Here is a 9422-nt window from a genome sequence, read left to right as displayed (position 1 = left end):
TCCCGATGGTCCCCGGCACCCCTCCCGGCACTCCCGGTACACTACCGATGAGCCCGAAACTTTTCCGGTAATGCACGAAAACCTTCCGGTAACCAAATGAGGTCATCCTATATATCAATCTTCGTTTCCGGACCATTTCGGAAACCCTCGTGACGTCCGTGATCTCATCCGGGACTCCGAACAACATTCGGTAACCAACCATATAACTCAAATACGCATAAAACAACGTCGAACCTTAAGTGTGCAGACCCTGCGGGTTCGAGAACTATGTAGACATGACCCGAGAGACTCCTCGGTCAATATCCAATAGCGGGACCTGGATGCCCATATTGGATCCTACATATTCTACGAAGATCTTATCGTTTGAACCTCAGTGCCAAGGATTCATATAATCCCGTATGTCATTCCCTTTGTCCTTCGGTATGTTACTTGCCCGAGATTCGATCGTTAGTATCCGCATACCTATTTCAATCTCGTTTACCGGCAAGTCTCTTTACTCGTTCCGTAATACAAGATCCCGCAACTTACATTAAGTTACATTGTTTGCAAGGCTTGTGTGTGATGTTGTATTACCGAGTGGGCCCCGAGATACCTCTCCGTCACACGGAGTGACAAATCCCAGTCTCGATCTATACTAACTCAACGAACACCTTCAGAGATACCTGTAGAGCATCTTTATAGTCACCCAGTTACGTTGCGACGTTTGATACACACAAAGCATTCCTCCGGTGTCCGTGAGTTATATGATCTCATGGTCATAGGAACAAATACTTGACACGCAGAAAACAGTAGCAACAAAATGACACGATCAACATGCTACGTCTATTAGTTTGGGTCTAGTCCATCACATGATTCTCCTAATGATGTGATCCCGTTATCAAGTGACAACACTTGCCTATGGCCAGGAAACCTTGACCATCTTTGATCAACGAGCTAGTCAACTAGAGGCTTACTAGGGACAGTGTTTTGTCTATGTATCCACACAAGTATTGTGTTTCCAATCAATACAATTATAGCATGGATAATAAACGATTATCATGAACTAAGAAATATAATAATAACTAATTTATTATTGCCTCTAGGGCATATTTCCAACAGTCTCCCACTTGCACTAGAGTCAATAATCTAGTTCACATCACCATGTGATTCCAACGAATCCAACACCCATATAGTTATGGGGTCTGATCACGTCTTGCTCGTGAGAGAGGTTTTAGTCAACGGTTCTGAAACTTTCAGATTCGTGCGTTCTTTACAAATCTTTATGTCATCTTATGGATGCTGCTACTACGTGCTATTCGGAAATGCTCCAAATATCTACTCTACTATACGAATCCGTTTCACTACTCATAGTTATCCGAATTAGTGTCAAAGCTTGCATTGACGTAACCCTTTACGACAAACTCTTTAACCACCTCCATAATCGAGAAAAATTCCTTAGTCCATTAGTTACTAAGGATAAATTTCGACCGCTGCTAGTGATTCAATCATGGATCCCTCTCTGTACCTCTCAACATACTTTGAGTCAAGGCACACTTCAGGTGCGGTACACAGCATGGCATACTTTAGTTTCTACGGCTAAGGCATAGAAGACGACCTTCGTCTATTCTCTTTATTCTGCCGTGGTCGGGTTTTGAGTCTTACTCAAATTCACACCTCACAACGCAACCAAGAACTCCTTCTTTGCTGGTCTATTTTGAAATCTTTCAAAAACTTGTCAAGGCATGCATCTTGTTGAAACTTCTATTAAGCGCTTTCGATCTATCTCCATAGATCTTTGATGCTCAACGTTCAAGTAGCGTAATCCAGGTACTCCTTTGAAAACTTCTTTCAAACAACCTTGTATGCTTTACAGAAATTCTACATTACTTCTGATCCACAATATGTCAACCACATATACCTATCAGAAATTCTATAGTGCTCCCACTCACTTCTTTGGAAATACAAGTTTCTCATAAACCTTGTACAAACCCAAAATCTTTGATCATCTCATCAAAGTGTATATTCCAACTCCGAGATGCTTGCACCAGTCCATTGAAGGATCACTGGAGCTTGCATACTTGCTAGTATCTTTAGGATCGACAAAACCTTCTGGTTGTATCACATACAATGTTTGCTCAAGGAAACCGTCGAGAAAACAATGTTTTGACATCCTACGTGCAATATTTCATAAATAATGCATCAACAACTAACATAATTCTAACAGACTTTTAGCATCGCTACGAGTGAGAAAGTCTCATCATAGTCAACTGTTTGATCTTATCGAAAACATCTTTGCGACAAGTCGAGCTTTTCTTAATAGTGACTTATCACCATCATCGTCTGTCTTATTTTAAAGATCCATTTTTACTCAATAGTCCTATGACCATCAAGTAGTTCTACCAAAGTCTACACTTTGTTTTCACACATGGATCCTCTCTCGGATTTCATGGCTTCCAGCCATTTGTCGGAATCTGGGCCCACCATCGCTTTCTCCATAACTCGTAGGTTCAGTGTTGCTCAACAACATGACCTCCAAGACAGGGTTACCGTACTACTCTGCAGCAGTACGCGACCTTGTCGACCTACGAGGTTTGTAGTAACTTGATTCGAAGCTCAATGATCATCATCATCAGCTTCCACTTCAATTGGTGTAGGCGCCACATGAACAACTTCCTGCGCCCTGCTACACACTGGTTGAAGTGATGGTTCAATAACCTCATCAAGTTCTACTACCCTCCCACTCAATTCTTTCGAGAGAAACCTTTCCTCGAGAAAGGATCCGTTTCTAGAAACAAACACTTTGCTTTCGGATCTGAGATAGGAGATGTACCCAACTGTTTTGGATATCCTATGAAGATGCATTTATCTGCTTTGGGTTCGAGCTTATCAGACTGAAACATTTTCACATAAGTGTCGAAACCCCAAACTTTCAAGAAACGACAGTTTAGATTTCTCTAAACCTCAGTCTATTGTGTCATCTCAACGGAAATACGCGGTGCCCTATTTAAAGTGAGTGCGGTTGTCTCTAATGCATAACCCATAAACGATAGTGGTAATTCGATAAGAGACATCATAGTATGCACCATACCAAATAGTGCGTGGCTATGACGTTCAGACACATCATCACACTATGATGTTCCAGGTGGCATGAACTGCGAAACAATTTCCACATTGTCTTAACTGTGTACCAAAACTCGTAACTCAGATATTCATTTCCATGATCATATCGTAGACAGTTTATCCTCTTGTTACGACGAACTTCACTCTGAAACGGAATTGAACTTTTCAACATTTTAGACTTGTGATTCATTAAGTAAATACTCCTGTATCTACTCAAATCGTCAGTGAAGTAAGAACATAATGATATCCACTGCGTGCCTCGGCACCCATTGGACTGCATACATCAAAATGTATCACTTCCAACAAGTTACTATCTTATTTCATCTCAATGAAAACAAGGCCTTGCTCATGTGGTATGATTCGCATGTCACTAGTGATTCGAAATCAGGTGAGTACAAAGATCCATCAGCATGGAGCCTCTTCATGCAATTTATACTAACATGACTCAAGCGGCAGTGCCATATCATCATCAACTCGTATCTTTTGGCACCAATATCATGAACATGTGTAACACTACGATCGAGATTCAATAAACCATTGAAGGTGATTATTCAAGAAAATAGAGTAATCATTATTCTCTTTAAATGAATAATCGTATTGCAATAAACACGATCCAATCATGTTCATGCTTAACGCAAGCACCAAATAACAATTATTTAGGTTTAACACCAATCCCGATGGTAGAGGGAGCGTGCGGCGTTTGATCATATCAATCTTGGAAACACTTCCAACACGTATCGTCACCTCGCCTTTAGCTAGTCTCCGTTTATGCCGTAGCTTTCATTTCGCGTCACTAGTCACTTAGCAACCGAACCGGTATCTAATACCCTCGTGCTACTAGGAGTACTAGTAAAGTACACATCAACATCATGTATATCAAATACACTTCTTTCGACTTTTGCTAGCCTTCTTATCTACCAAGTATCTTGAGTTGCTCCGCCTCAGTGATTGTTCCCCTCATTACAGAAGCACTTAGTCTCGGGTTTGGGTTTCATCTTGGGTCTCTTCATTAGTGCAGCAACTGTTTTGCCGTTTCACGAAGTATCCCTTCTAGCCCTTGCCTTTCTTGAAACTTAGTGGTTTTACAAACCATCAACTATTGATGCTCCTTCTTGATTTCTACTTTCGCAGTGTCAAACATCGCAAATCGCTCAAGGATCATTGTATGTATCCTTGATATGTTATAGTTCATCACGAAGCTCTCACAGCTTGGTGGCAGTGACTTTGGAGAACTATCACTATCTCATCTGGAAGATTAACTCCCACTTGATTCAAGCGATTGTCGTACTCAGACAATCTGAGCACATGCTCAACGATTGAGCCTTTTCTCCTGTGCTTTGTGGACAAAGAATCTTGTCGGAGGTCTCGTACCTCTTAACAAGGGCACAAGCATGAAATCACAATTTCATCTCTTTAGAACATCACTTATGTTCCGTGACGTTTTACAACGTTTTCGGCGCCTTGCTTCTAAGCCATTAAGTATTTTTGTACTGAACTATCGTGTAGTCATCAGAAACGTGTATGTCGGATGTTCACAGCATCCACAGACGACGCTCGAGGTGCAGCACACCGAGTGGTGCATTAAGGACATAAGCCTTCTGTGCAGCAACGAGGACAATCCTCGGTTTTACAGACTCAGTCTGCAAAGTTTGGTACTATCAACTTTCAACTAAATTTTCTCTAGGAACATATAAAACAGTAGAGCTATAGCGCAAGCTACATCGTAATTCGCAAAGACCATTAGACTATGTTCATGAAAATTAGTTCAATTAATCATATTACTTAAGAACTCCCACTCAAAAAGTACATCTCTCTAGTCATTTGAGTGGTACATGATCCAAATCCACTATCTCAAGTCCGATCATCACGTGAGTCGAGAATAGTTTCAGTGGTAAGCATCTCTATGCCAATCATATCAACTATACGATTCATGCTCGACCTTTCGGTCTCATGTGTTCCGAGGCCATGTCTGCACATGCTAGGCTCGTCAAGCTTAACCCGAGTGTTCCGCGTGCGCAACTGTTTTGCACCCGTTGTATGTGAACGTTGAGTCTATCACACCCGATCATCACGTGGTGTCTCGAAACGACGAACTGTAGCAACGGTGCACAGTCGGGGAGAACACAATTTCGTCTTGAAATTTTAGTGAGAGATCACCTCATAATGCTACCGTCGTTCTAAGCAAAATAAGGTGCATAAAAGGATTAACATCACATGCAATTTATAAGTGACATGATATGGCCATGATCACGTGCTTCTTGATCTCCATCACCAAAGCACCGGCACGATCTTCTTGTCACCGGCGTCACACCATGATCTCCATCATCATGATCTTCATCAACGTGTCGCCATCGGGGTTGTCGTGCTACTCATGCTATTACTACTAAAGCTACGTCCTAGCAAAATAGTAAACGCATCTGCAAGCACAAACGTTAGTTATAAAGACAACCCTATGGCTCCTGCCGGTTGCCGTACCATCGACGTGCAAGTCGATATTATCTATTACAACATGATCATCTCATACATCCAATATATCACATCACATCGTTGGCCATATCACATCACAAGCATACCCTGCAAAAACAAGTTAGACGTCCTCTAATTTTGTTGTTGCATGTTTTACGTGGTGACCATGGGTATCTAGTAGGATCGCATCTTACTTACGCAAACACCACAACGGAGATATATGAGTTGCTATTTAACCTCATCCAAGGACCTCCTCGGTCAAATCCGATTCAACTAAAGTTGGAGAAACCGACACTTGCCAGTCATCTTTGAGCAACGGGGTTACTCGTAGCGATGAAACCAGTCTCTCGTAAGCGTACGAGTAATGTCGGTCCAAGCCGCTTCAATCCAACAATACCGCGGAATCAAGAAAAGACTAAGGAGGGCAGCAAAACGCACATCACCGCCCACAAAAACTTTTGTGTTCTACTCGAGAAGACATCTACGCATGAACCTAGCTCATGATGCCACTGTTGGGGAACGTCGCATGGGAAACAAAAATTTTCCTACGCGCATGAAGACCTATCATGGTGATGTCCATCTACGAGAGGGGATGAGTGATCTACGTACCCTTGTAGATCGTACAGCAGAAGCGTTAGTGAACGCGGTTGATGTAGTGGAACGTCCTCACGTCCCTCGATCCGCCCCGCGAACAATCCCGCGATCAGTCCCACGATGTAGTACCGAATGGACGGCACCTCCGCGTTCAGCACACGTACAGCTCGACGATGATCTCGGCCTTCTTGATCCAGCAAGAGAGACAGAGAGGTAGAAGAGTTCTTCGGCAGCGTGACGGCGCTCCGGAGGTTGGTGATGACCTTGTCTCAGCAGGGCTCCGCCCAAGCTCCGCAGAAACGCGATCTAGAGGAAAAACCGTGGAGGTATGTGGTCGGGCTGCCGTGGAAAAGTCATCTCAAATCAGCCCTAAAACCTCCGTATGTATAGGTGGGAGGGAGGGGAGGAGGCAGCCTCAAAACCTAAAGGTTTGGCCGAAATTGGAGGTGGAGGAGTCCTACTCCAATCCTACTTGGAGTAGGATTCCACCTTCCCACTTGGAAACTCTTTCCACCTTGTGTTTTTTCCTTCTCAAACCTTATGGGCCTTAGTGGGAACTTATTCCAGCCCACTAGGGGCTGGTTTATCTCTTCCCATAGCCCATGAGACCCCTTGGGGCGTGACACCCCTCCCGATGGTCCCCGGCACCCCTCCCGGCACTCCCGGTACACTACCGATGAGCCCGAAACTTTTCCGGTAATGCACGAAAACCTTCCGGTAACCAAATGAGGTCATCCTATATATCAATCTTCGTTTCCGGACCATTCCGGAAACCCTCGTGACGTCCGTGATCTCATCCGGGACTCCGAACAACATTCGGTAACCAACCATATAACTCAAATACGCATAAAACAACGTCGAACCTTAAGTGTGCAGACCCTGCGGGTTCGAGAACTATGTAGACATGACCCGAGAGACTCCTCGGTCAATATCCAATAGCAGGACCTGGATGCCCATATTGGATCCTACATATTCTACGAAGATCTTATCGTTTGAACCTCAGTGCCAAGGATTCATATAATCCCGTATGTCATTCCCTTTGTCCTTCGGTATGTTACTTGCCCGAGATTCGATCGTTAGTATCCGCATACCTATTTCAATCTCGTTTACCGGCAAGTCTCTTTACTCGTTCCGTAATACAAGATCCCGCAACTTACATTAAGTTACATTGCTTGCAAGGCTTGTGTGTGATGTTGTATTACCGAGTGGGCCCCGAGATACCTCTCCGTCACACGGAGTGACAAATCCCAGTCTCGATCTATACTAACTCAACGAACACCTTCAGAGATACCTGTAGAGCATCTTTATAGTCACCCAGTTATGTTGCGACGTTTGATACACACAAAGCATTCCTCCGGTGTCCGTGAGTTATATGATCTCATGGTCATAGGAACAAATACTTGACACGCAGAAAACAGTAGCAACAAAATGACACGATCAACATGCTACGTCTATTAGTTTGGGTCTAGTCCATCACATGATTCTCCTAATGATGTGATCCCGTTATCAAGTGACAACACTTGCCTATGGCCAGGAAACCTTGACCATCTTTGATCAACGAGCTAGTCAACTAGAGGCTTACTAGGGACAGTGTTTTGTCTATGTATCCACACAAGTATTGTGTTTCCAATCAATACAATTATAGCATGGATAATAAACGATTATCATGAACTAAGAAATATAATAATAACTAATTTATTATTGCCTCTAGGGCATATTTCCAACAAAAGAATGTTCACCCCCTATTCATTTTATCATATAAGATAGCATGGCTCCGTCTTCACCACATAAATACAAATGTTAAGCACCACGGTGTCAAGTGAGGCAATTGGATCGTACTCTTTAACGCGCTTCAACTTTTTATTACTCACTCAATATATGAGCATGAACCATGGATATAGCATAAAGGTAGAATAGAATATGGTGGTAGGTTTCAAATGGGTGAAAGTGGAGAATAAAGTCTCGCATCAACTAGGCGTGTCAACATGAAAATAGTAGTATGATTCTCAATGAATGCCTCTAACAGTGTACCAAGATGTGCAATGATCAAGCGTAACATGTATAAAAATAATGAACGGTGGCTTTGCCACAAATACTATGTCATCTTATATGACCATGCAAAGCAATATGACAATGGAAGTACAAGTCATATCATGTGACGGTGGAAGTTGCATGGCAATATATCTCGGAATGGCTATGGAAATGCCATGATAAGTAGGTATTGTCGGATTTCGGGCTCCGCAAAACTTCTAAGATTCGAACTTAGGGGCGCGCGCGGAGGCCACTCAACAGATTCAGTTTACCAGGCTCGTTACTCGTTGGGCAAGACTAATGACTCACACGATGGTGAGGGGAGAAAAGAACACAACAGTTTACCCAGGTTCGGGCCGTCGCGAGGCGTAAAACCCTACTCCTGCTTTTGGTGGATTGCCTCTCAAGGAGGTTGGTGGATGAACTAGTACAGTGCTCTTGAGCCTCCGGAGGCCAAGTGTCTAGGCGTATTCCTCTGGGGTTTCAATGATCCGATCCCCTTGCCAAGTATCCTACCCTCTCTATTTATAGCGGAGGCCCGGGTCCTCTTCCCTTATCGTAGGCGGGAAGGGATCCCACAACGGCCAATTTCGGTGGGAGACAAGGGAACATGCTTCCCGTGTCAAAAGTGGTCTTCGCCTGCAAAGTAACTGTCTGCGCCATCAGAGGCGGGCCCGAGGATGACATTTGCCCTACTGGCGGGTGGCGGCGGCTTCGTTGCACCAGAAGGGAAACCTTTGGAACCCCTGTACGCTACCGTCTCCTTTGCACCACAGGGGAAACTGCCCCGCTCTGCCATCTGCTGCTCGGATGTCCTTTCCTCGCGTCACCTTTGAATCCTAAGGCTGGGCCTTGCCTCGGAATCTCCGCCGCTTTGACGGGGTCCTGAGGAGGCCTCCTGCGGGTCTTGATGTCATTCCTCCTCGTGAGGCTTGGCCCCTCACAAGGGCCTTGTCGAGCCTGCCGATGCTTGGTCGATGGAGTGGGCCAGCCCTGGGCCGCAGACATGCGAGTCTAGGTAGCCCCATTCCGAGAATGCCGACAGTAGCCCCCAGGTTGGCTTCCTGGCGAAGCCTTGGAGGCAGCCTGAAGCGCCGTGGGCCCTAAATGTCTATGGGTCACGCTTCACGCGCGCCATGCAGTCTGGTGGCTACACTCCTGTTCCCGAGGCGCCCAGAGGCACGCCTGATCAAATTGATGCGACGCCTGGGTGCAGCACCGACCATCATTTC

Source organism: Hordeum vulgare, chromosome 7H (genome assembly GCF_904849725.1).
Source record: "Hordeum vulgare subsp. vulgare chromosome 7H, MorexV3_pseudomolecules_assembly, whole genome shotgun sequence".
In the NCBI taxonomy this organism is placed as follows: domain Eukaryota; kingdom Viridiplantae; phylum Streptophyta; class Magnoliopsida; order Poales; family Poaceae; genus Hordeum; species Hordeum vulgare.
This window is presented reverse-complemented; position numbering follows the sequence as displayed.